This window comes from Anas acuta, chromosome 5 (genome assembly GCF_963932015.1).
Source record: "Anas acuta chromosome 5, bAnaAcu1.1, whole genome shotgun sequence".
Classification (NCBI taxonomy): Eukaryota; Metazoa; Chordata; class Aves; order Anseriformes; family Anatidae; genus Anas; species Anas acuta.
Window position 1 is genome coordinate 59,869,678 of NC_088983.1, and position 27,577 is coordinate 59,897,254.

At 47.6% G+C, this 27,577-nt stretch overlaps 1 long non-coding RNA gene across 2 annotated transcripts in view; it reads right to left on the reverse strand.

Annotated features, from left to right (window-relative positions):
- Positions 1–15,983: 15,983 nt before the first annotated feature.
- The window catches only part of LOC137857931 (uncharacterized), a 39,833-nt gene continuing 28,239 nt past the window's right edge, over positions 15,984–27,577 (reverse strand). For both annotated transcript variants that reach the window (XR_011097398.1, XR_011097399.1), the window contains exons 2-3: positions 20,463–20,595; positions 15,984–16,410 (exon numbers count right to left, since the gene is read on the reverse strand). This is a non-coding gene — a long non-coding RNA (uncharacterized lncRNA). The remainder of the gene's footprint in view (positions 16,411–20,462; positions 20,596–27,577) is intronic.

Here is a 27,577-nt window from a genome sequence, read left to right on the forward strand (position 1 = left end):
TGTAGCGTATCAAATTGAGAACGGCATTTAGCAGCCTGTACCAAACACAGGTTTACGCCAACGGTAGATTATTCCTTAAGTGTGCTGTTGTTTTGACAAATCTGAAAGGAGCTAAAAGCATTTCAGTAGATGGAAAACAAAGGAAACTTCTATTTCCTTTCCCACGGCCTGGAACCAAAATGGGATTGCCTGCTAGGTTTACACAGCCTGGCTTTGTACCGGGCAAGCATGGTGAACATGAGTAGAACAGGCAGGGAAAAATTGTGAGTCCTCTGGTAGGAACAAGTCGCTGTCAAGTTGCTCCCAGTTTATACCTCAAAAGAAGAGGGTATTTCATATGGGTAGTGCTGGGCTATGAAAGGGTTGACAGTGCTGGACTTGAAACAGCTACTCTGAAAAGACTGTGGCTCTTGGAAGAGTGGACCTTGGGAGGGAACTCCTCTTGGTTTTAGCTTTAGTGCTAGCCCCACTTTGAGCACGAGGTTGGACAAAATGGCAACTCGCCTTGAATGATCCTGCATTCAAACACGAAACATTCCCCTACTTTTGTTTCAGATAATTTTATTAAGCTCCTATGAAACCCATCCAAACTAGGTTAACTCCTACAGGTAGAGTTTACCATACAAGTTTACCGGGACTTCCAGTTAGCATTCCAAATCTGGGAATCAAGACCTGGAGAAGCGCCCAGCCTCCCACCATAACCACTGTAGCGTGCTTCAGGGCGAGGCAGCCCCCACAACCTGATACGCTTCTGCACTTTTATAGAACTTAGTTTTAACAGGTACTCTCTTGTTCCCAGGAGACTCTTTTGTGGTAATCATCAAGATTGTGTTTTGTACACTTCCAACTTTTTAGTCATTTGAATTATCATGTCACAGACAGTACTGGCATGAAAAGGTGGCAAAAGTTAAAGAACGCTAATAGGAGGAGTAAGGATCATTATTCCTGAACCTATTGCTTCAAAAGAAAAGACTAACATGCAGAATTGTATTTTCTGTACAATGTTCTAAACAGATTTTTTTTATTATTTAAAAAAAGAAAAAACAAACAACACTAGCTCCAAGTGACTCCTGTCCTGCAAGGTAATCAGCTTCTCCTAGATTTTGACTAGGTTGGCATTTCTTCCTGTTGCTTCAGTGGCATGTGTACAGAAGTGGATTGCTTATTGGTGAAAACACAGAGTACTTGTCTGGGAACCTGGGTGGAATGGCTGCTCTACCTCTGTAACCACCTGCCGTGGGCTAACTACCAGCACACCTACCTGCAACGCAGAGTGATGCATTGGGTTGTCTGGGGGTGCCTTTTGTCTCTGAGTCTGCTTATTGCCCTGCTGTTGGGGGTGTCCTGGCATTCCTCACAGAGGATAGTAGTCCTGGGTCTGCAAGACGACAAAACTCACAGAGCTTTCACAATAAGCTATCACTTGTGTGTTCACTGTAGAGGTGGGTAACTAATTCAGAATCAGTGAGAGCAGCAGCAGCCTTGCCTAATTAGACTGACTTCTTAGGACCAAAGTCCTCGTACCCTTGTTCTAGAGGTACATAGTACCCTGAATGGTTTCATTTAAATTAACTCCAGGATCTTTATTATGAGAAATACAACGGAGAAGTTGTTTTCCTAGTTCTGTTCTTTCTCTTCTATGAAACTTACTCCCCTGGTACTTGATGGGAGGCATGTTTGTTACGGGCTTCTAGAGGAAAGGAATGCTGCAGAGCTGTAGTGCGAAGCTGGTGATACCAGAGGATGGTGTAACTGCATAAGGAGAAAACAAACCTGAGCCCCTGAGTCCTAAAGGTGCAGACTTCAGATGCGAGCAAGCTGTTCACACTGTGAAGGAAATGACGAAAACGTATCAATGTCTTCAGTGGAAGAGGAATGCCTCTTCCACTTGTGCCTATTGTAAGTAAAAGGGGAGGAGGTGAAGGTTTTTTCAAGTAGTTTGAGAGGACACATGGAAACAATGACTTGAAAATGTCTCGCCAAAGAATGGCATAAGTCAAGCTTGTAGGTGAGCAGAAGCATCTCCATCTCTGAATCTGTATGTGTGCTGTCATCAAATTGCAGAACAGGGTTCCTAGGAATGGTACAGGACCTTGCTCTGTAAGGCTTCAGGAGGAGGGCTGCTTCTCTTTCTTCAGGCTGCTTGTCATTTTTAAAAATAGAGGGCTGAGCTTGCACTGCCACAACCCTGTGGTGATTGGCAGTGCCTCAGGCTGATCTATGAACTTAAAACATCTGATCTGTGTGGTGGTGCTTACCGCCAGGTCTTGCTGCTCCACCTGAGTAACTAGAAGGTGCTCATAAATCAGGGGAGAGCATTCCTCTGTGACACCGTCCCAAATGCCCTACTGAGCCCAAGCCTGTGTTAGCCATCAACGCCCCTTACATAAACATGTCATACTTTAAAGTAGGCTCCTGTAGAAAGCACAAACAATATACTAGCATAGAGGGGCCACACAAATTGAAGAGCCGTTAAGGCAGGGGAAGGAGGAAACATCTCTTGATGATGAATCTGTCTCTGCCAGACACATGGAAAGAAAACAGCTTATGCTGGTTACACTCCTTTCAATGTGAAATAGTTAGATGTGGACAAGTCCAAAAGTAGCAGTGCAGGAAACCTTCACTCCTCTAGCAGCTGCTTCAGGCTGACCAGTGACTAGCCCCAGCCTCGTGCATCCCTGCTTCTTGCCGAACAAGGCTTGCATGCCAACCTCTTTGCAGGGATGACTGTTCTTCTAATCTTAAAATGGTGCAGCTAAGCACGAGGAATTTCTTACCAGGACCACTTGAAACCCTCTGTCAGGTGCTGTGCAGTGTTGTATTTAGATCTTGAAGTAGTCTGTATCTGATTAAGCACTAAAGAGCTCATTTGCATTCAGTTCACTACAGAAAGCTGAGTAAGAGGGATGGCTTGTTCCCGTCTGTACAAAACGCTTAAGTCTTGCCTAGTCACCTCATCCTCTGGTGCTAGCATTGAGACTACAATTCCAATCGTCCTGATCTTAGTCCTTCTACAAACTGATGCTGGGCAGTTTTAAGCATGGTAAGAGAAGTATTGAAGAGCATCTCGGGCAGGCCTTCAGTACAGCCTGCAGCTGACTGACTTGTGAAACTCGTGTTTGTGTTGGTGCAGCCTTTGATCTGAATCGGTAAGGAAAGTGCTCCCAGCAGCTGGAACACACATGGCCAAAGGTGACCTGGGGCTGTAAACAGTGCTCCGGCCATCCCCCTCAGATGTGCCGCAAATCACGGGGTGACAGCTGACAGGTGCCTGCCCAGCGTCCTGCACGCAGAGCATGCTATGGTGTGGAGCAGCAGGTAGGGAACCTGTACAGTGGGTGGCCAGCTTGTGATGCCTGCTTGTAAGCAGCCTGTCGCACTGCCCCGTACTGAACAGCAAGCAGCGAGGGCTTTTCTTAGTGATATGGTTTAGTGGAGGACTTGTTAGTGGTAGGTCAGAGGTTGGACTTGATGATCTAGAGGGCTCTCCCAACCTAGAAATTCTGTGATTCTCTCGAGTGAGCTGGCTGCTGCTCCCACCCGGACCTCGGGTGGGTTGGCAACACCACGTAGCTGTGCTGCAGGCCAGGGGGTTGTTCTGCAGCTCAAAGCAGGGCTTGTGGCTCAGGCCCAGCAGCCTTGTTCAGTTTAGTGGTTGTGAAAAACATGGTTTATCTTGCTGTTTTTTTCCCCTAGTGCTTTCCTCAAATGTGATTGTATTTGAACTTCTGCTAACAAACTGGTATACTAGCTGGTAACGAGTAACAAACTTACTCTTAAAACTAGCTCTGCATCTACAACGGTAGGGGTAACCTTAAGGCTGTGTAGTGTAAGGGGTGTTGTGTGGAGCACCCCTGTTGCTCACGCTGCGATCCTGCCTGCAGCACCCAGGCATCCTCCCCACGGAGGCCTTGGCCTTTGGGCAAGGGCTTCTGTCTGATAGCTGAGCTAGGGGCTGCCGTAGGGGTATCTGATCTCTGGGAACAGTTCATTTCTTTCTGAATGTAGCTTTCACGTAGCTGCTTTCATGCTGTAACTCCTGGTTGGTGGTAACTGGGAGTACCTCGCAGCTTGGGTGTGGTGTGGCGCTTTGTGTGTGGTGCTCTGCCTTCCTGCGCCCCAGCCTTCAGGGAAGCGGGCAAGCTTTTGGTGGCAGCAAATAGTCTGCAGATGGCTGCCTCGGAGCTGTGCAGAGATGGCTGGATGGCAGCCCCAGACATGCTGCCCTGACGAGAGGCTCTGTGCAGCTGTCGTGAGGGCCGGGGCGGCCGCCGGCCTCCAGAGGGAGGGCCGCGTGTGCATGGGCAGCTCTTGGAGGCTGGCAGTCCTGCCTCAAGCCCGCTCTGGTTGAGGTGGTGTTTCTTCTCCAGAGTCACTTGATAGGGCATAATCCTGTGAGGTGCTCGTTGGAGAAGCCGATACAGTAAAGTATTTCTGCAGATGCTGAGTTTTCAGTGAATAAGTGGACCTTTTATGTGGGTGGTAGCACTCGTGCTTAAAGTTAAGCATGTGCTTAAGTGCTTTCTTGGATCAGGGCCCAAATGCTAATGTGCTGGAGGTGCCCTTGCTTTCTCAAGTAACAGGCAGTGTTCAGGACCATTTCATACGGACCCCTGGGCCTGCAGGATTACTGAAAGATACCCATGACTGAAAAGTGCTGGACTCTTAATGTTCTTACACTTCACGTTAATGAACACCATGAGGTTCTTACTGTGTTATGAGCTTTACGCTTCCCATACTAGAATAATTCTTGACTGGTGGACTTGACAAAAATACCTATTTTGCTGTTGACTTCACGCTAGTCTTTTTTATAGGGTATTCTCTGAAGCCTTCCTGTTAAATTGCTGGAAGAAAGTAAGCCTCTGACAGGAATGACTAGGATGCTAAGCCACTGGGAGTCTCCTGTTGCACTTACTGATAATTAAGCTGATAGTAGTCTGCTGACAGTACTGATGAGCCCAAAGGACATGTGTTGGGGATGTGACAGTGCTGTGCACCTGTTTGGCTGGGGGGCACTGGGTCTTCCCCTCCCTGGCTGTGCTAATCACTGAGTGACACTTGCTGTGCTTGCCCCACGGACTGAGGCACTTAGCAGGGCGTCCCGAGTCCAAATACACAGCTGCTTCTCCACTTGTAATGCCGAGGTTCAGAGGTCAATGCAGTAAAAGCAGGTAAAATTATGCTTTCTGCCACATCAAAATGCTACACTGTTTGTTTTATACTGGGTCTGACAAGCTATTTGTCTCTAGCAAACATGAAATTCCTTTAGATTAGTTTTAGTGCTTTGAAAAATAAAGGGTTTGTGTTTCTAAATATCATGTTAGAGAGATCTCTGGCTGCTGCTGGAGAGCCAGACTTCTTAGGCTTCCACGTGCTTGCTCCACAGCCAGCCTGAAGCAGGGCAGATAATTTTGAGGTCTGGGGCTGGCAGTGCCGTGGGGTCTTGTCCCCTGCAGCTGTGCTCTGTATGGGCATGGCAGCCTGTGGGCTCTCCCTCAGGTACCTGGGGCTTGAAGCTGAGCTGTGGACAGATGGTTGTCCATGTAATGAGCTATCTAGGTTAATTACCAAGGCAGTGATGCCAGCAATTCTGTGCACAGCTATGTCTTTAGGATCCCTCTCCCCCACTTCTGTTTAGCAAAAAGGGCAGACCTTCATCATGCATTCAGCATCCTCTCACTTTTCTCAGAGTTGAATATTTCTGTTTCCAGGCACGCCTGCTAGCCCTCTGCCTCTGTAATTTTCAGGGGAGCTGTGTCTGTCTTCTTCCAAACTGAACTGCAAAGTTAAGGTGCTTTCTTCCAGAGCAAGTGGTCCTGAGGCAACTGGGTGATGCTTCTTGTAGATTCAAGGTGGTGCTCTGTGTCAGGCAGGGCCCAGAGTAACTTCTGAACCTCTTGAGCTTAGATATTTGTCCAAGGTGGCTCTGTTTGAGCATGCGTGTCTTGGGACAGTCCTTGCCCAAGCTGGTGTCTGTATCCTGTGGTGTTATTTGTGTGAGGAGCTGAGACTCAACGTGAGCTCAGGCTGCCTGCAGATCCCACCTGCTCCTCTGAGGAGCATGCGGGGATGGTTGTCAAGCCGAGATGGGAGATAGCTGGAGTCAAGACAGGATGCCTAGGGGTGCTTTAATCCTGAGTCCTTGGACTTCCCCTTGCAAGTTTCAGCAGGTGAGAGGGTGAGGATGCCTTCATTTTCCTGGCTGGTCTAGGGGGCAGTGTAGATATAGCCATAAACCTGAAATAAGCTTAGTAAAACCCTCTAGAACTACTTGTTTAGCTACTCTGTCTGGAGACTGAAGGGAAGAGCCTCTCAGGTGTCACTTCCACTCTGGAATGGGTGACAAACAAGGAATGGGGCTTAAACAAAAAACTCTCAGAGGGAAGAGTGAAAACCAGTTGGAAAACATAGGAATACATATGCATAAAGTGATGGTTTTTATAGCTCCCTGTTTTTGTGACTTTTGGTTCCTTTTTATTGTGAATTACTTGTTAATTTTTTGTTAAATTTTGTTTAACCATAGCTGTGACCAAAGAGGAATGCATTTGACAAGTGCAATAAAGCAACTGTTCCATGTTTATGGCAAGTGCTATACTTTTATGCTATTAATTTAAGTTGCCTGGATTCTTATAAAACTGGGACAGTGTAGGGTTACCTACCTTGCTGGAACATGGTCGAAATGGATCGTACTACAAAGTAGCACACATCTCCCTACCAAATCCTAGAGGAAAATCTTGAAATAATAGGGTAGGAGTGTCTCTGGAGTGCAACTGTTTTGGATGCACTTTGTATCCAGCAACAGTTGGAGACATCCATGGGGAAATAATTCAAAAGAAAAAACTTCAATAGAGTAGCTGAGTGAAAAAAAAAATAAAAAATGAAGTGCGTGGAAGGTAGAGGCAGTTGCTATGATAAAGACATCTTCAAAAGATGTATTTTATTCCAGTATTGTAAATAAGCACTGAAGACAGCTAAATTTAGTTGTTCCCTCTTAAAGAAGAAAAGTATCAAGAGAAACTTGTGTAGGGAAGCTCTTGTGGTAGGCAGAAAAGGCTACTGCTGAAAGCAAAGTGGTGAAACCGCCTTTGACCAGACTCCTGCTAAAAATCAGCTGTGTGAATAATTGTTTTCTGCGGTTTGGTGGCTGGGCAAAAAAAAAAAAAAAAAAAAAAACAAAAACTACTGGGGGCCAGGCAGACCTGTTAGAGAAGAAAGCATTCTTGTGTACCAAGACTATGATGCTCACTTCAAGGCCTTCTAAATCTTTGTCTAAATAAAAGCAAGTTTCTGCTCTTACAGGGCAAAATTCAGAAGCTGTGGGAGGGAGCGGGGTCTCTTACTGCAGCTGGGAGGGTACCTCAGTACCCAAGTTCCCCCAGACAAGTTGGAGAGGTTCTGCTAGTTAAACCTTGCACAACATTACTTGAGTTGAGGGTGAGCTCAGGTAAGTCTCATTCCTCAAAACAAACATTTGGTTAAAAATTGGCAAAATTCTGAATCAAATGAAGGAAGCTTTTTAGACTAAAGGTCTTAAATTTAAGTCTTGCTGTATAACGAACTGTGGAATTGGCACATAGCTATGTCGCTGTGCATGTTAATTCTCTGAAGCCTGGCCCTAAATATTACTTTTGGTGCTGAAACAAAGATAAGCTGCTGTGCTGTCACTGTCTCCTTCCAGGGAAGGAATACCTGCTCTGTTCTACTTGATCTTGCTGTCGGTGGCTGTCACTTCTGCTCACACTTGAAAATAGCTACTAAGGACTTAGCATGCAAATGCACAAGAGGCTTATTTAACTGCAGCATTTAAGACTTAACATGACCTTGAGGTCAGCAGGCCTCATTGTCCATCTTAGCCAGATTTGTTAACCAACTCCTGTTTGTTCCCAAACAAACTCCTGTTTGTTCCCAAGGAACACGCTGGCATGTTCCTTGCTTTGTGTGGCTTGTGGCCACTGTCTCCTACTAACAAATTCATTTTCTCTTGTTCTTGAACTCTAACACTTCATACCACCACCTTAATCACTTCAGGTGGCTTTTAGCACCAGTGGCACAAAACAAACCTGTAAGTACTTTGTAAACACGAACCTGAGGTTACCAGGAAGGTCTGTGGTATGTGTTAGCCTCAACCAGAGAGTATCATTCCCTGTTTGTCATTGGATTGCCATTGGGCATGAGAAACAGGCATATCTTTAAGGCTCTGAACTTGCACTTGCATCCCCTCTTCTGAAAGCAATGTCCCTGCCAATATTTAGTAACTCTATGAAGTTCCCAAAGAAACTTCCTTCCAACATCGCTCTTGCTCTTTTTGTCTTGTGCTTTTTTGAGATCTGTCTTCTGCTTGTGCAGACTTCCTTCCAAATGTGCCTTCCTTTGAGTCTGCTGTTAAATGCCCCGTGGAGCCTGGGATGAGCAGGTTATCAAATGCTGTGCATTATTATTCTGTAGCTAACGCCGACTACAATTTCATGTTCTCCGCACTAATCTCTCCCCCTCATGCATTACTTCCTGGTGCAACATTAGCAAGCCCCATGCTGATCCGCTGTTACTTCATGGATTTAGAAAATAATCTGCAGCCCCACCATGATGTAAAACATTAAATATTGTTTTAAGTATCCGAGGCGCCATCCTGCCTGCACGGTGCTTAGGGTGGGCAGCGTGCCAGCGCCTTTGCTGGCATGTGGCTGGGAAGCTGAGCATGCCCGCGCGCAGCGAACAAAGCAAAGCCCAGGACAATAAGGCAAGAATGATGACAGACAGAAGAAGGCTGGTATATGGGTTGTGTTATTTGGCTGTAATATCAGCTTTGGAGACGATACCGTCTGGAGGGCTAAGAGTTTCTTTCTGCACTCCTGCCTTACTGCCTGCACCTGCCCATCTGAGGGCAAGAATGAAAGGATGCTTGACAGATCTCCCATGAGCTCGCTGGCATTGCTTATTGCGTGCTAGCCCTGCATTGACTTCTTAATGCATGTTCTCTCGCTCCTGGCTTTGCCAAACACCACTGGGCTGAATGCTTTTCTTATTTTGCTTCTCTTTTCACAACAGCAAAAATGCTGCGTGCCTGGGGTGAGCTGGGGAAGCCTGTGCTGTGTGTGGCTGATGCAGTGGAAGCCACTGGCTAGGGTGAGCATAAGACTTGTGCTGTCTCACCCCATCTTGGGGAAAGCTGCTTCAAGGGGCCTGCAGGAAGCACAGGCAGGGCACCCGTGCCGAGGCTCCCCTGCCCGGTAGGACCAGCTGCAAGGGGATGCCTTGTCTTTGCCTTGTGCTGACTTGGACCATGGAGATCTGAGCACACACAAGGAGCCATCCTGCAGTACCGGGCCTTAGCGAGGTGGTCCTGCACTTCTGCACTCAGCACAGGGATGTTTTGGAAGGGAAAAGCTTCAGCTACTCTGGTGGATGCATCTGCCTATAGACTAAACTTCATTACGGTTCAGTATGTTACACCATAGAGGAGACTGGAGGCAAGGCTTGCCTGTGAACACTGCTGGTACTAATGAGCACGGTATTAATGCAGCCAAAGAGAGGCTCTATTTATACATCCCCCCTTTTAATGCACGTGGATGTGTTAATTCTGCGAGAACGCGCAAAGCCATGAGCTATATGAACTTGGATGCCATACTCTTCATAATGTGTTACTTCTCCTTTTGTCTGTAGATCCTTCTAATGCCAAATGGCCCAAGAGTTTCAGGCCTAACAAACTTAAATGTCTCTAATGCTTTCACTTTGCTTTGCCACAGGGAGATATTGAACAATCTTGTCGCTGGCTCTAGAGTCAGGCTTTTAAATATAAGCCTGGCCCATCTGGGCTGGAAACAGACACATTTTTTCACGAGAAAAGCAGGCATCTCTCAATGAACTCAAGCTCTCTTAGCCTTGAGGTATTTCTCTGCCCCCTCCTGCCAGGTTACAGCTTACATGGCCCAACCTCTTATCTCTCATTTCCAGGAGCTGCTACATCTCAGAGGGCATCCAAATTGCTTACAGGTGTGACTGTAGCAGAGGTAAGGCACCTGGCCTGATTTCCTTGTTTTCAGCCCTGTTACTTGCTGAAGCTGCTGGGTGTGTGCTGGGTTTACAACCTGAACTGCAGAGCTCAAAGAGATGAGCTCCGGGTTTATGCAGTGGGTTTGACAAAATAGGAAGGAAGACCTTGGTGTAAGGCACCGCATGCTGTCTGTAAGCATAGAGCCACTCACCTTCCTCCCTTTAGCTGAGCTGTGAGCGATAGAGATCCATGCCCAGTAGTTTATCTGCGAGCTTCCTGCGCTCTGCCAAGGTCAGCCTGTGGGGGCTGAGGTGAAACAGCTTCCTCCGCTGGGAAAACGATCCCGGGTGCTCAGCTGCCTGGAACGTGCTTCCCCCTCTTGCAGCACCTCTCCTGGGTGTGATGTGCTTCCCCCTCTGCGGGGGAAGGAAGGGCTGGGCACACAGAGATGGTCCTGGGGATGCGGCGTGAGGGTTGTCTGCAGGAGTTTGGTTGCTTAGAGGGAGCCTGGATAATAGAGGTGCTGGTCCTTCAGGGGCAGGTGGGTGTTAGGTGGTGGTCTTAGCCAGAGAACCAGCTCATCCTGGTTTATAAGGCAGGTAAAGCTGGAAGTATGCGCTTAGATGAAGTGGGTGGGATCTGTCCTGCTGTGTAAGACACATTTGGACTCGTACGCTTCATTTATCCACCTCCTATTTTAAGTAATTCATTCCCTGCCTGTGCTATACAAGATGTTTATTCAGACCTTAAAACCTAGGGTATGTCTGGCTCTATAATTCCTGGGCTTTCAAAATGTAGGTGGCAAACCCAAATCTCTGCCCTAGGTGAGGACCTGAAGATGAATCTTCTGTGCAAGCGTAGAAAATGGTGCAAAGTTTCAATTAGATCTGGGAAAAAGACTAATCTCAAGGAGACCCAAAGCTAATATCTGAAAAAAAAAACAGCCCATTAAATTGAAGGCTGTTATTCTCAGTTTTGGGATCCAGAACGCAGCCTGGGCAGCAAGCTAATGAGAAGAGCAGAGCTGTGCAGGCTTGGGGGGAGCGGAGAAGAAAACAGAACAAATGCTTCTTGTAACTCGGAGCTGAGGGGATTCAGCCAAAGGTTAATTGCTTTCTACCCTTAGATGCTGCAAAGTGTTGCTGCATGGTGTCATACAGCTGCTCTGTTCCAGCCTAGAGGTGTCTGTTTCAGTGGTGGGTGGCATGAGCCAATGCCCTTTTCTTAGCTGCACGGGGGTGTTAAGGTTTCTTGAGTTAAGGCTTTGAAAAAAAAAATCTGCTAGAGCTGTGGTATTGTTTGGGATGTCAGTGCACCATGGAAGCAGTGAGCAATAATTCCAGGCAAGCAGCCCCTCTGTCTCCTGGCTTCTCCTGTGCTGGCAGGAATGTGGAAATAAGTGGAAATAAGTCCCTGGTGGGGGAGTCCTGCCCAGGCAGGAGGAGCTGGGGGCTCAGGGAAAGGGGCAGGTGTGCTGATCACAGCTCCACTGTGCAGTGAGCATGTTGGCTGCCTGCACATCCAGCTAATGCTGGGAACCTCAGTACCACAAGGGTACGATCCCTTTGGGTCCTGACCCTAGGTACAAGCCGTCCTCTTCTTCCCAAGACTTCTTTCTGCATACAGCCCCATCTGTCATGAAGCTTTCACGCTGCATGTTACTTCAAGCAATAAAATAACTTCTCCCTGGATTAGGGCTGTTGTGACAGCTAGGGAGTTCCCTGCTCTTGGTGGGAAGCCTACATTTAAAACCCAGGAAGATGGATACAGTAGAAGAGGAGGGAGAAGTTGCCCCATACTGATGGTCACTGGCACGAGACCACACAGGTTTCCCGGTGCTGCAGGGGTGAAGTGTCCCCCCGTCTGCAACCAGGGGTAGGAGTAACTCCCTGCAAAGGTCTAAAACGTTGTCTAGCCAGGATAGCATTTCAGGCAGAGCAGCTGTTGGTAATGCTACGGGGCATCCTATTCAGTTGTTTCTGATAATGTCACATCTGACCATATCAGATGGGTTTGGGTGTTATAACATTTAACTCTCTATTAGAAATCTTCTCTGCAAAGGTTTGGGGTACTCAGATGGCACTTACAATTGGCAAGAGGCATTGCTTGGAAGAACCGGCCTTCTGCTGAGAGAACCCGGTGTTGGTCCCTCTCACTGGGGCTGAACCTGCCTTGAACAAAGGAGTACAGATTTGCCTAACACACTTCCAGCTCAGTAAGTTTAAAACACACTTTCCTCTCTGGTCTTGCTAGCTTTTTCCAGCTGAAACTGGGCACCAACACAATGACCACCTGGCCTACTTCTGTGCTGCTAACGTTGTGCCCAGGCAAGTGCTTGTTAATGTAATGTTGGAGCTTGATTGACCACCCCGAGTGCCCAGCTCAAAGGTAAGCGGGCTGTTTGCTCCGTGATGCTTACGCTGGGTGGCAGGATGTGCTGAGAAAGCCCTGGGGGCCGCAGCAGCGTCTCTTCCTATCTCCATCATGTGCTCACAGCTCACCTCAGCCGTGTGCCCTGCTTCCACCCAGCTGCAGACAAGTGTGGGATCGCAGTCTCCTGTTGCAAGGGGGCTGCTGTGCGTTGTGCTGTTTCCCTCGGTGGAGCTGGGTGGTGCAAACAGGATGGGCAGCGTGCTGACTCTTTGTTGGCAATCCCCAACCAGCAGCCCTAGAAGCTTGTGGCTGTCTGCAGGATTGCCTGGGCTTGAGTAGATCTCAATGGGGCTGTGACTTTATCTACTGATGGTCAAGCTGTATGGTATCTATTGCATCCTGTTTTTCCTTTTCCTCCTTGCCTTCTGGCCTTGCTGAGGGAACTGAAGCTGTCTTGTTCACACACAACACAAACAGCCGCTGAATCTGTAGCAGGACCCGGCAGGGCGACAGGCTGTGATATTACTTGCATGGCTCTATCAGCAGCACTTACGGTGGGCTGGATAGCATTGCTCACAGCCCGAAAGTGTGCTTTAAAGTCAGTTCCAGCAGCTTTGTGCAACAGAACTTGTTTGCTCCCAGATGGAGCATGAAGTGCCAGCACCAGCGCCCCGCATCTCCTCAAAGTGTCTGGGAAGCCTGAAAGACTCCTGCGGGGTGTAAGAGCTCCAAAGTAGCTTCAGACTTGTACAGGTATTTCATGGGAAACATCTGTACTTGCCAGCCCTTTTCCACTTGGTAGTACTGTTAAACTCATTTTCTGCACACCTGATTTCAGCTGTTTGGCTAACTTCTACTGGAAGTAATGGGACACACCTAGCGAAGTGTGGTGGAATTTTACTGTGACCTGCAATGCTCTCTTCAAGACACCTGTCTCTGCCATTAGGTAACTGCCTTATCTTCCCATTCCTGTGGCTAAAGCTTAAAAGAAGTTCACCAAAGCGGCTATTCTCTAAAGCTTTCTTACCAAAATAACACATGTGGTGACATGTCGAAGCCCACGGCTGGCTCTTGAGCACCCATGAGTGAGTGCTTACAGAGGAGAAAATGTGTATGTGGTTTTGGTGTGAGTTTTTTTTTAAGCCTGTTCCCAGCTAACATAAAATCTTACGGGGCAGATGTGGCTGCTGCAGTGCAGCTGGCTCCCAGCAAGAGCTTCTGTTCCATGCTCTGCCCAGTGAGGCTCGTGACCCACCTTGGAGAAGACGTGTAATGGTGTGAATGATTTCTGATGGAAATCCAGCTATCGTGCCTGCTGGGTGTACAGGAGCTTTTTGTCTGCTTTTAACGTCCTTATGTTGGTGGGGATTCTGATTTGGAATTACACACCCAGGCTTTCAGATGACTGGTGTAAACACAGCTCCACTCTACAGCCTCTTACTTCACCGTGGCAGCTGCTGTGGTGTTACAGAAACTTCATAGCCTTGACTGCGTCTTATTAGTTCAACGTGCTATTAATATCCCAGAAGTTTTTTTGTATTACTTTCCACATTTCATCTTGCTGCTTCTTTTCTCCCCCCTCTCCCCGTGTTCATCCACATGCAGGGTTGAAATGAAAGCTGCGTCTTGGGGCAGGGGCAGCGTCACTTATGGTGCTGTGGCTGCCCACCCCAAGGAGGGGAGGCAGACTGGAAGGAAGACACTAGAGCTAATAGTCCCAGGTATATTTAGCGGTGTCATCTGACCTGTTTATGGGTCAGAACTGGTGTCTTTCTGCTTCCTTAGGTAGCAGTTGGTAGTGCAGGGAAGGATTTTTCCAGAGAAACAGCCACTGATTGGCTCTTCTGGTCTATGAACTATTTGGGGAAGGATCCGTCCTTAAATACTTACTTATTCCACGTGCTAAAAATGGCATCGAGCACTTGGCACTACTGGGATGGACTTGAAACTTTACTGGGATGTACTGGCTGCACCACACCAAAACCTGGCGAGCCCTTAGCTCCTCGGAGCAAGTACCAGCAAGAAAACGAGTGGGTGTAGGTGGTTCATGGGAAAGGCACTGTGTGGGGCTCCAGGATGTGAATAACCTTCCCCAGCAGGTCTTAAAAGAACAGATATTGTTTTTGTAGCTACGTGGTTATGTTGAGGAGCATGCAAGGCAGAGGTGCATCTTGGCTACTCTTTCTCATTAACACGGATAAATTGTGTCCCGGGTTGTGTCAACAACTGCACAGGTTGTCCTCTGAGTAGAGTGGGATCCAGCTTGCCTTGGCCAGTCTACTGACAGAGCAGGAAGGTCGTCTTCATCCAGCACCTGGCATTGTCTGACAGGTAACGCTGAGGCACAGCTCCTGGACAATTTGCCAAGGAGAGGAAAATTAATCTCTTCTTTTTCTTGGTGATAGGCTGTTGCCGCTTGTCTGGCTGTCATTTTTCCTGACGGCTGGCAGAGTATGGAGGGATAGGTCTTAACCCCAAAACCAGGTGGCTTGTTTACCTCAGAGCTCTTGCTGTGATGCTTGACCCAACTGATGGGTGAGTGAACTCATAAAATATCACCTTGAAACAGAGGCTGGTGCAGGGCAGTCCAAGGGCCTAGGGCACTGAAATACCTTCCTGCCCAAAATAGTTGGAATTAGTTCATCTGCACAGCGTGCCGCCAGCCTTCAAGGAGAAATAGAGAGGCCTGGCTACTGGTCAGCAAGCCGTGCTGGGCAGTCGGAAGGTATTAATAGCTGCTCTGCTGTGGAAAGAATGAGTTTGGCTCAGGTGGGAGGCAAGGCTGCTAGCCGATAGGGCAAGGGAATGCTGGGCTCTGGTTATTAACACCTGAAGGGCAGAAGAAGGATGCTTTTCCACAGGCACAAACTTCAGTCAATAAGGTTTATCTAGATGAAAAGCCAAACCCAAACGTGACGAAGGTGGCGAGGTTGAAGAACTGCAGTAAGAATTCCCCTCTACCTCCAGTGTAATGGCAGTAAGGGATTGCATTCAGAGCAAGGAGTCAGCTGGTTCAAAACTTAAAGGAAAGCACACATTTTAAATTAATTTCTCTTTCTAAGAGGCATGCGTATGAGCACAGTGTGAATACGTGTACCTGCTATGAACTGCTTAAACTCATTGGAAAAGCAACAAAACTTGGCAGCCATCAAGGTCTGGAAAAGCTGCTCTTAATGAAATCTGAGCCCAGTTTTCAGGTTGCTTTGGACATGATTTATGTAGGACTTGCCTTGGAGTGTGATGTGGAAAATGCTGTAAGGTGTCTGCCCAGGTAGAAATACACCTCTGGCAGCGTGCACTCACCACAGCCTCCAAGAGCTGCTCTTGCCCAGCTTTGGGGATGGCTGAAGCCACCTGATGGCTCCTGGTGCACAGCAGACAGCACACCCTGCCCAGCTGGGATGGGACCAGGTCCCCTTGAATGGAGGGAGCGGTACAGCACGTCACAGAGGTGCTTGGCAAGAATCTTAGTCATAAATGGCTTTTGGGCAAGTGATCATCGGAATAGCTTTATTGATATTGCGGGTATCTGTTGGGTTCTCTCTTGTGTCCCTGAGTGGAGTTTGACACTTTTTTTGTGATAAACCAGGAAAAAGTAAGGACACTAGGAAAGTAGAAATTGTATTGACTTCTGATGCTTGTATTTCCTCTCATGTCCTTCATCCTTCACTTCTCAACCCTTATTTCCCTTCAGGAATAGCTGTCATTTGCACAAAACTAAGACAATACAGAGGTCTCCAGGCCAAGTCCTGTTCCAGTAGGACTTGTTCCATTGCTCCATGCCTCCTGTAATAATCAGTGCTACTTACAGGAGCTGCTGTGTCCCAGAAGAACTCCGGGCTGAGTTTTGGCATCTCCCTCATGAAACGTTCACACCTAAACTGTCCTGCTTAGAAAGAGGGCTGCCCGCAGATGAGGACTGATGAGCAGAACTGATGCAATACCCATTTCTATTCTGAAAAACGGTTCTTGTCCAGAGTCTTGTAGACAAGCTGTTTCCTTGGTGCTGGTTCCTAATTTGTGGTGGTGTCTGTTTGACTTCCATCCTGGAAAACAGGTGTAGAGATGCTATAAGTAGCAAGAAGTCTAATGCTTGCAGGGAGTTCAGTTCCTCGCAGACTCTAAATTACAGTTTTGCTTCCTGTGCCATGACCTCAGGTCCCTGACCCGCAACTGCAGCATATTTTCTGTGACTAACAGCTGTAATTCCCCAATTATCATGCTCTGTTCTCCTGCTGGGCTGTAGATTTGGTTACCAAGGAGGCAAACAGAGTTTCCTCATTCCTATCCTTGCACTGCACACTTCCAACTGTTTTAAATCCACCATTTGATGCAGCCCATAAAGACAAACGATTATCTCTTGTTTCAAGTACTCATAGGCGCCAGAACATATTATGTATCTATGCGTGGGGAAGGAAGAGGGCAAAGTAAATCTTCCAGCTTTTCTTTTAGCAAAAGCAGCTGGTCCAAAGCTATTCCTAGGTCAGGAAAAGTACCTTCACTAGCCACAATGCAAAGCACTGGACTAGAAGTGGTCTTGCAGATGGTGGACCAAGGTACGTGCTAGCTTAGTTGACCAACCAGCAAAACTCGTGTACACCCTGGAAAAACAAGGTAAGTGTAAAGCTCTGAAAGCAGACTCTGTGTGTGGTGTAATCGGGATGGCAAACCACGAGGACACCTCAATCATGGGGCCAACGGGTCACTTTCAGCTTGTTCTCTCAGTTGGAGGCTGAGGGCAGCCAATGGCTTTGCCAGGTGGAACTGAGAACAGACCTGGACTATAAATGTGCCATTCCCTTCGGCTCAATTTCTGTGACTTTGGTCTTAAATGCTTGTGCACAAACATTGAGTATTACGTTAGTGTAACGTAAACCTCCTGTTAACATGCCCCAACTCAAGCCTAGACACAATGTTGAGTCAAACTTAATACTTGGTAGAAACTCAAGGTATGGCAGTGGGTAGCTCAGCAGGTGTCTTGGTGGCACTGTGGTGTAGAACCATGCCGTAAATATATTGTGAAAATTTGACTATGTCAAATGGTTGCTAGTGTGCAGCATCAGAATAAAACTGCACGTTTTGATGTGAATTCTTTCTTTAAAAAATGAGTTTGCAGCTTTGAATGAAATTAAGTTTTCCGTTGGTCACTAAACATTTGAATAAAAAGGAGTGCTGTATAATTCCTTTCCAGGTAAGACAAATGCTCCAAGGAGTTGCTTATTTTTTTTGCCTGTCCTCAACACAGCTTAGGGGAAATGACCTTGTCCTGCTGTATTACTATAATGTGGGTTTAACTTACAAACATACTGCTGTGGTGTGGAGGTAGTCACAGGCATATACTCCTTATGGGGCAGCTGGGAGTTGTTCAGTGGGTTGGGTTTGGGGCTCCCTAAGTGCAGGCCTGGGCTTTTCCCCACACACACCTCCTATCAATAGGGCCTGTGGGTTCCTCAAGCTTTGAGTGAGCTGCTTAGGGACAGGGCCTAGTGGTGGACTGGGTCAGGCTAGGCTGAGGGGTGGACTTGAGGAGCGGGAATTTCTCTGACAACCTCAAGGATGTTACAATTCTGGACATGTGCTGGGGACCAGAGCAGCTTTATGATGAACGTGCAGATGGGAGAATGGTGAACTCAAGTACTGAGGTGAGATAATGAAAAGAAAGTGGACGTAGACCTGGTATAGGAAAAAGTAGGCTGATAAATGAGGTGGGTGATGGTATTAGTGTGACAAAGGGGGTAGTGTAATGGGCTTGTGCTAGGCAGGCTCAGCAACTTCTTAATGGACCAGGACCAGTCCATTGGTCCTGATGGCCTTGACTGGGATGACTCGACTGGGGATGCTGGCTGCAGAAATGGGATGAGAGCAGAGAAGAAAGCATCCGGGCAGCAGCTCCTGCTCTAAAATTAAGATGTGGACATCAGCTGGGGGATGATGTTTCCTAGGGCCTATTCCTCAGTCTGCTGCCTCCAGGGATGTTTTGCCACATGTGTACCTCAGACTGGGCAGAGAACGGCAGGCACCTCGTGTGATGCTTGGGTACGTACGGAGTCAGCTTTGCAAGTACAGATGCTTCTGGTCACTCTGACAACAGTACAGCAGGGCTCAGGCCTGCACCCTACTGCAGGACACCCACATTAATTAGGGTGCTTGCCTGGTTTTATTCCTAAAGCCTGCCCTATGGAACTGAATGTTTTAGGCTATGGCAGGTGGGTCACAACACCATTCTTGTGCCAAGCTTACTTTGTCAACATCCCTGACAGAAAAATCTGGGGGTTCGGGCACTTTGTCTGCTACGTGCATGTGCCCAGCAGCAGTGTGAAGATGTTACGTGACCAGCCTCCGAATCGACGCTATTCTTAGCAGGAATCCTGCACCACCGACCTCCTGGCGGCTACAGCACATTCGCAGCTGAAATAGCTGAGCTTTGTCACTGGGGAGTAAGGTTACACACTCAACTTGGACTTGACTTCCAGGGCCGACCATGTGCTGCTCGATAGCGTGAGTGCACGGGGAGACACCTCATGCCCCGGGTGGCGTTGCTGGATTGCAGCTCAGGTTGGCCTGACAGGGTGGGAGAAGAGAAGGTGGGTTGAAACCCGGTGTGATTGAACTTGGGAAGTACTCAACACTGATCGATGAAAGTAGGAGCAGAAAACTGACACGTGTTTAGTCAAAGCACCAACTGCACAGTCGGGTTGGAGGCACTATCAAGGTTGGGGTATACAAAGCTCCTCAGGGAAGCAGGTCTGTGAGTAAAAAGCTTTATTTTTGATAACTACAAAATAAAGGAGAGAGGGTGGGGGAGAAGGAAACAGAGTTGTCAGTATCCAACTTGGTCCAGAACATGATTCAAGTTTGAGGGTATACAACATTATATCTACGTGTAAAGAGTAAAAGGAACCGAACTACTCTCTCAGAAGATAACATGAGCTGCATGTGTCACAGGACTAAATTCCTCTGGAAAGGTAAGAGAGTCTAGAGCCAACAGTTTAAGAAGTAGTACTTGCTATGCCCATGAAAACAAACATGACGGGATGAAAGCTAAAGAATCCGTGGGCCATGTGCCATTTGTTAGGGCATCACCACTGTGTGGGATCCCTAACGGGATGCCCTAACAGGATCCCAGTACCCATGGGATGCTGCCTGTGTTCCTCCTCTTCCTCCTCCTGCCCTTTCTCTGTGCTCTGCCCCCAGCCAACCTTTTCCCCTGTAGATGGGGCCACCCCTGCTCCCTGCAGCCCACAGCCCGCTGGCACAGTGTGTGCTGTCCCCGTGGGGCTGGGGGGCTGCGTGCTGTCCCCTGGTGAGGGTCTGTGGCTGCTCCCCTCCAGCCCCCTCGTGCCTGGCTGCGTGTGCCGGCACGGCCTCGCTGCAGCTGTCTGCGGGATGAAGAAGCCCCTTCTGGGGTGCCAGCCAGTCTGACTGCTCTGCAACAGGAGCCTGCCCAGATCCCTGGTGGCTTTTTGGACGCCTGGAGCGGTGTTGTTTGTCCCTTTTGTCCCCACCCCCTGTACCGTGCCGCAGTTTGCGAGCCGAGAGGTCATTAGTGGAGGTGCTGGAGTGTAGTCCTGCAACTACTTCATCTGCATGCCTCTGCACGTGTGTTTGCTACGGGCTGACCCAAACCCTCAGCCACACTTCTGCACACATCCAAGTCCTGAACACATCCAAGCCAGTCAGGAGCCCAGGCCTCACAAGCAATTTGGCTCAACTTGCTTGGACATTTTTGATTTTAATATAATCAAATATAATAGCAGTTTATCGAAAGACAGAGACAGATCTTTGGGAAGCAGGAGGGATTTTCAGCCCTATCCCATCCATGCCGCCATGGTAAAATACCGCTTAAACGCCTGGGCCACACTGTCCTCTCCATTTTGGCCATTTTTACCTTGGACAAAAGAAAACAAATACATATTACAATATGCTGCATCTCAAACTACCTGCTGTTTAATTGACAGAGCAGCTCTTGCCAACTGTGACCAGTAATAATGTCTACTTCAAATACTTGCAATAAATCCAAAACCAAAGGCAGCTGTGTTCCTGTTATCCACGCCCCTCTCAGACAGCAAGACAAACCGCTTGCTCACACCTTCCTTACCTTCTTTACACTCCTTCAAAGGTGTGTTGGTGTTGCAGCGTTAACCAGAAGCAGCTGATTTGAGCAAGTACGTCCCTGCAGAGGGGATTTCTTCAGACAAAATCCCAGCAGAGGCCATGGGCTCAGCTCCCACCTGAAACAGAGTCCAATGTCAGGAAAGTTGCTAAGCAGGGGCTGTTGGGCCAAAGCATCTTCCATGGCTACTGAAATCACCGCAGCCCTTTCCCAACCTGACAAGACAGTCAAACTTTTTTTTCTTTTTTTTTTAATGTATGCACATCTATGTCTATAGAAATGCTTTTCCAAACATATATACAGAGAGCTGAAGTGTATATGCATATACATGCATAGATAGAAGGCTGGAGATAGACGCTTGACAGCAGAGAAGATGCTTGGAATAACCAGTTAACAACTGAGAGCTTCATTTTCCAGTTCAGTAGTGGGTATTTAGGACAAGCTGCCACCCTTAGTGCCCCAAAATCCTGGCTAGTAAACCAAAACACAACATCATTTTGTTTACAATCAGAAGACCGAGGACGCAGGAGCTGCTGGCAATGCGCAGCCAGGCACCAAGCACCATTCAGAGACATGTTTCCACCTCAGCAGCTGAAACCAAAGCCTGAGGTCCCTGTTTCACAATTTTTAAAAAATGAATAAAGTGAGGCTGGGAGACAAGACGTCAGGATTGAGTAAAGGGAGCCCAGAAGGGGCTTCTTTAGGGGAGCCCAGGTGCTTCCCAGTGGCAGATGAGAGATTTTGCCCCCACTCTGTGGCAATGATTCAGGGTGCCGGACTCCACCACCTTTTAGGGATGTAGGACACGATTTACATGATCTGTGACATGAATTGCGCTGCCCAGCTGAAGCCTGGGTCCATGGCCCAGCATTTCTTCCTAGGGCTTGCCCCATCCCAGCATCTGCCTTTCCTTGACACTGTCTCAGCTTTTTAGCCCCTCTGTGAGACACAGGCCCTAGGTAGGCTGCCAGGCACTGGTGGATGAGGCGTGTTCAGCATCTGAAACCACTACAACCCTTCTCAATCAGGAACATGAGAAGCATCTTTTACCAATGTGTGTTTGTCCATATAGCTGTATAAAATTAAAAATACCTATTCTGACGTGTACGAAGACATCTGCCATAACCAACCGGCCATCCTTCCTCACACTGTTCTGGCACCCGTGAGTAGCCGCAGGGCCCTGCCACCAACCGACCCATCCCCAAATGAAGAGGCACCGAGAAGGCCCCTCCACACGCACACCAAATGGTGCGAGGCACGTCCTTGCACACACGGCAAGTGTGCGCGCACCACAGCTATGCCTGTTAGTCTGTTTCTTGGAAGTGAAAGTATAGGATAAATTAATCTGCAACATGTGTCTCTTCACAAGAGAGGAAGGCATTCAGCATTTACAAGAAAATTCTGTAACTGTAACAGGATCTTGTACTGTACGTGATATTTACAGCGCTCTTTCACCAGACTCATACTATAGAGACCTCACTGTTATCTGCAGAGGACGTTGTCTAACCGGGTATTTTATGCATCAGCCTTTGCATTCCTCTTATTTTTACTAACGGTCCCTTCCAAACAAAGACTCTTTTTTTCAGGAGAATTAAGGCACAAATCTTCATATCTGTTCCAAGGGCGGAGTGTGTCGGCCTTATTTACTTTGCTAGGACCACTGGCATTCATGGGACACCAACAGCTGGATCTGAGCATTTCCTTTAATTGAACAGGTTTACAGTCTTTCTGCACCGAAGCAATTCTCCACATCACACAAGGCTGCATACCAGAAGAAAATGAAAATTTAAGAGCGCTGGCTAACAAGACCTATAAGCTCATTGTTTAAACAAGAGGCCGATTGTCTGGGCACTTGAGCGCTCTGCTCCTCGAACATTAAACCCACAAGAGGGACAACAGCCTAATCCACAGCTTGCCGCCAGGTGGTATAGAAATTAATCTTCCACTTACCCAGGCTATTAGTCGCGGTATTTATAAAGGTTTGCGAGCAAATGAGGCGAGCGACTGAAATTTTCTCCCTGTCATGGAGGGTTGTGGCAGCGTGGTGAAATGAAATATCAGCCTTCAGGGATGGTCCTCGCGGGGAGGAAAGCGCCAACGAAGTGCCCTGCCTGGGGAGCGGGGGAACGGGCAGTGCTTGCTTCGAGACCCGAGCCTAGGGCTGCACACCGAGCGTGCCGGGGGGCAGCGGGTGGGTGGGGAATAACCACAGACCCAGGAACCCTCCAGCACCCTTAGGTGCAGGGCTGAGCTCATTCCCATGTGGGGGACCGGTCCTGAGCTCGGTCCCTGCCAAAGCTGCCTGAAAGCTCATGCCCAGCCCTGGAGGTGAGTGATGCCAGCTCACTACCCAAGTAACGAGGCATCAAACCCGAGGTTTAGCTCCCCCATGAGCCACTGCAGGGTGTTCAACTCACACCTTCCTAAAGGGCTATCATCAGAGCTGATGGGGAGAGGAGACAGATGACTATCAGGCTGCTGCTCCGTTACAGCTGGAGAAGCATAGGGAAAACACCCAGCAGAAAACAGGCCATCAAAACAGGGGCAGGCATGCAGTGAGACTTGGGCACAAAACACCAACAGGCCCACGTGAGACTTGCAGCAGTTCAGCACAAGCACTTCCAGCTTTCCCTCCCTCCCTTCTCACCGCAGACCTCCCTCCTGGCAAAACCACGTCAAAGCTTCCCGTGAAGTTAAGGCACATTCAGGCCAAGCGCGAGGCAGCCCCTTGCCACGTGTCCGCACCTGACTCCGACCTGGCACCCAGCTGCCTCTCCAGGGCACCCCAGGTCACTCCTCAGCACGGGGCATGCTCTGCAAAAGGCTTTTCCCGAACTCTAACATCGCAGTCACCTTTCCCTTCAAGCAGCCCTTCCTGGCAGCGTCTGAGTGACAGCAATCTCACCGCCTCTACGCCATCCTCCTCCTCCTCTGCCGACGCGGGCAGCATCCTTCGCCTTGCTGCCCTACAAGGCATTTACATCTGAAGTTTCCTGGGGTGGAAGGTTCCGGATTCCCACTACACCAAATTCTTATTTTTCCATGATTAATTTAGACTAAAAGTCCAAATTCTGCAAGACAAAGGAAGAATGGAGCAGATCTGAAAGGTGTTAATTAGTATTTTTATTTTTTTAATGGATCCCATGAATAGTAGCAGAGCTTGGGCTTAGAGGAACTTGAATCCGAATTATTTTTGTTCCCCATTTGGCTTGCTTTATGAAACACACAGCCAATAATTCCACGGCCTCAGTCAAACTCCTTACTATAAATAACATTTTGCCATTGAAAAGAAATGTAAGGGGTCAGAGCTGTTCTCAGGGATTCGCTTATCACCCACAAAAGGAACTTCTGAGTGGAGTGGACACACACTGAAAAGTAAATTTCCCAAAAAGGGAAACAATGGGAACTATGAGCAAATAAGGTGTTTAATTCCTTCTGGCCCCATGCGTTTACTTAATCCTGTGCTAATCCCACCTGGAACCAGTGCCCCAGAGAGAGTCACTAGACAGCCACACACCGAGACCCAGCCTTTGCCTGATCCTGAAAGGCAGGGCAAAGAGCAGAAGCGAGTCCCACTCCTGACCTGTTGTTGCACCTATCCTTCAGTAACTCCCTCTTGAATCAGAGCTGGAAAACCAGTTATCTGGACCAGGTGGAGTCCTGGTGTTTGGAGCTGCAAGGCCAGCAATAAACCTAACCCACAAGTCTGACCCAAAGTCAGACCATGACAACTTCAGACTCTGTCACAACACTGTCATGACATCTCAGCTCCATCCATAAACATTTTACCTCTTACTAGTACTAGCCTTGGTAAGGACAAGAACTCCTACCTGCTAATTTCAACAGATTTTGCCCTGAGCGAGGTGCTAGCCACACGGTGCTGATGCGATCCTACTTTGTCTCTGTTTTTCTGAACTACAATGTTAATCCCGTGCTAACGTTAATTGAAGACTAAATCTCACATAGAAGCCTTGCCCAACTCAAGACTTCACAGTGCTGTGACAAGCTCTACCTCACTGTAAAGTAACGATGAGGCAGCAGCCTTCCTAGCTCTGTCCCTCGTCCAGTCTCTTGGAGACTCCAGCAATGAACTTGACTCCTCCATATAGAGTGCTCCCAGTGACACCGGGTTCAAGGGTACACTCCTGGTTTTAATGCCTCAATACTATCAAAGTGTTTAATTCAGTTTAGGAAGACTAAAACTTAACCATGCTTCAAAGTAGAGTGGGGTCTTACAAATAGAGTTAGTGTTAGGGCTCTGGCTAATAACACAGGATTGTAAATACAACCATAAGAAGTAGCACGGCCCACACACGTAGCAGTTGATGTCTGCTCTTCAGCTCCCTGACCAAAGCAGGGCTGAGGCAGCAGACTCACGACTGGCTTTCACCTCAACCACCCTCAGCAAGCCCCAGCCCAGCAGACAGAGACAGCCGATTGTCCCTCAGCTGTTTTGAAACAGCAAGAAGGCATTTAGCAATGCTGATGCCAGCTCTTGTTTCAGAAGGATTAGCTTTGTCACATGGCCTTTGATTTGGGGGAAACGAGCTCTGTATTTCCAAACCAAACTTCATCCCCAAACAGCAACCACCAAAGGCTGCTCTCAATTTCTCCTCACTAAACACATGAAAAATGGTGTCCTAGCTACCATCCCATCTCCCCATGACCAACATCAACTGTAAATAATGAGGCTTCTTTATTTCTCAAATCAGACCTAAGCAAAGCCCAAACCCCAGACTTAACCTTAACAAAAACAATACCAAATATCAATGACTATTGCTTTATAAGGTGGAGAAGGTATTATTTTACAATATCAGCATTCACTGCAGAAGAATTAGTATTACCAAGTGCACCTACTTGTTGGCCAAAGAAGGTCTTGTCTCTCAAACCCTAATCTAAAGCAAACTCAACATTTATCTTAGAACAAGTTTTTTCACTCTTACTGGGTGAAAATGCAGAAAAAATAAATCTGAGTGAGGCAACTAGCACTAGAGTGTCTTGGCTGGAGGCAGGCTTTGGTTTCAAGGTCATGTTTTGCCCGTACAACAGACCAATTTTGGTGCAGCCGAAACCCTACTTAGGACTTGTGCACATGCTATGGGATGCTGATAGCCTAAAACTGAGGCCTGATTTATCACTAATTCACAGGCTCTGGGGTGGATGGGAAGGAGGCTGAAGGCAGCCAGAGCATCTGCCTTCCCTTCCATCACCAAAACTGGAGCGAGTGGCAGTGCTGGTTCTGGCACAAGGCTAGAGGGTAGAAGTTTAGTTTTGCTGTAAGAGAACATATTTCTTTTCCTGATACTTAATCTTGCAGGAAGCTGCCTGGGATTAGTAAAGCTGAATCCCTGACTTGGCTGAGCTCTTGGGACAAGCTGCGACAAATATGTCCAAGCATAGAATATTTGTGAGGGTTGCTAAAGAGAGGGGCTGGAGAGCCTTTGCCATTTCTGAGCTGTTTTCCAAAAGAGAAAAGTGAGGCTGGAGGGCAGTCCTGTTTCATTTTTCATCAGACTGGGGTCAGATCACCAGCATTTGAGTCAGATTTTGGCGCTAGGACATGTTTGGTGGTCAAAGATCACACTTTGCCAGAATTGCTACTCTATTTCATCACGTCTCATCCAGCAAGAGAACAAGACTACCCAATAACTTCTCCATATTTTTTTCTGTTACTTGGAGAATCTGTGGGGAGCACTATGGTAAAAAGGAGCACCAGGGTTAAGTAATCAAAACAGAAGGGTGGAGAATGCCGGATAATCAGTAATTTGTGTTGCTCCAGCAGAGTGCTGGAAACGGCAGGAAGAGGTGCCTTCACGGGGTTCAGCACATTGGGATTTTGATTTTTGGTCAAAACACAATCTCTGAACCACACAACTTATTCCAAACCTAAGGCTGCGTTTGAGAAGGTTTGTCCTTGCTTCAGTGGAAGCTGACCCAGCTCTGTGTGGCCGGGGTGTTTGGGGGCAGGATGTCAAGGGCTAATACAGAGAACAGAGAAGTAGGAAAACAGATTGCTGCAGGATTATCTCCATCCTTGTATTTCAGCTGGCAACATTCAGAGAAGAGGTTTAACATCAAAATTGCTGAAAATCTTTCTCCAGCCCTAATCTAATGCCAGTGCTACTCCAAAACCCAAATTTTCACTAAATTTATACACACCTCCATATTCACTGTATAATACACATTTCTCCAGGAAAACATGAGACAACCATTCGTATGAGAATAGTGAGTTACATTTGATAACAGCTATTAAATGAAAGGAAGTACTTATGGGAAAAAAATGCCTTACAACTTAGAGGACGACAACTGCAAACTTTTGTCCTGACTGTACTTCCTGTACCAGGAAGACACCGACAATAAATTTGTTACTCATCCTAGATATGTTGTAGAGTACAGGCAGAAATGAGCCCTCAGTCCAGCGCAGCCCTGAAACTATTTCGTCTTATGTGCAATGGATAGGGATGGCATGATTAATACAACCATACCTGTATCTAGCAGCACACCAAAGCAGTTTACCACAGTAAATTTGCATATTTGCAATCCTACTGATTTAACGTCCTTAAGAGGATGCTAAAATATCCAAACAAACATTCCTCTACAAGTTCCACTGCTGAAAGCACAAGGTGCAAGCGGAGCACAGGGATGAGAGGGGAAGATGCAACAGGAAGGAGCTGATTAGAGGCAGCAGCCCTAGGTTTGTTTTGGTAAAAGTAGGAACTTGGAGCATGCCTACTCCTAAACACACACCCCTGTCATGCCAACCAGCAAGGAGTTCTTTCTCTTTTAAACAAAATTGATCTCCAATTGTTTCCACCACTCTTTTTATACACTAACTGCTTGAGATAGGATGACAGCTTCTTTGAAGTAGCCATCCCTGACACTGTTACCTTATGGTGGGCCACCAATATTCCCCTTACACAGCCCGTTTGCTCCTGGAGAAGTTTTTCACTCAGTATTAGAAAAACATTTTGTTTGATACTAAACTTTGCTTGAAAATAGCTGTGTTATAAGCACCAAGAAATAAGTTTTCTCTCCCTATCAGAAATATATTATTACTAACCAATATTTTACCGCTGGTGGTAGAATAACACGTGCCACTC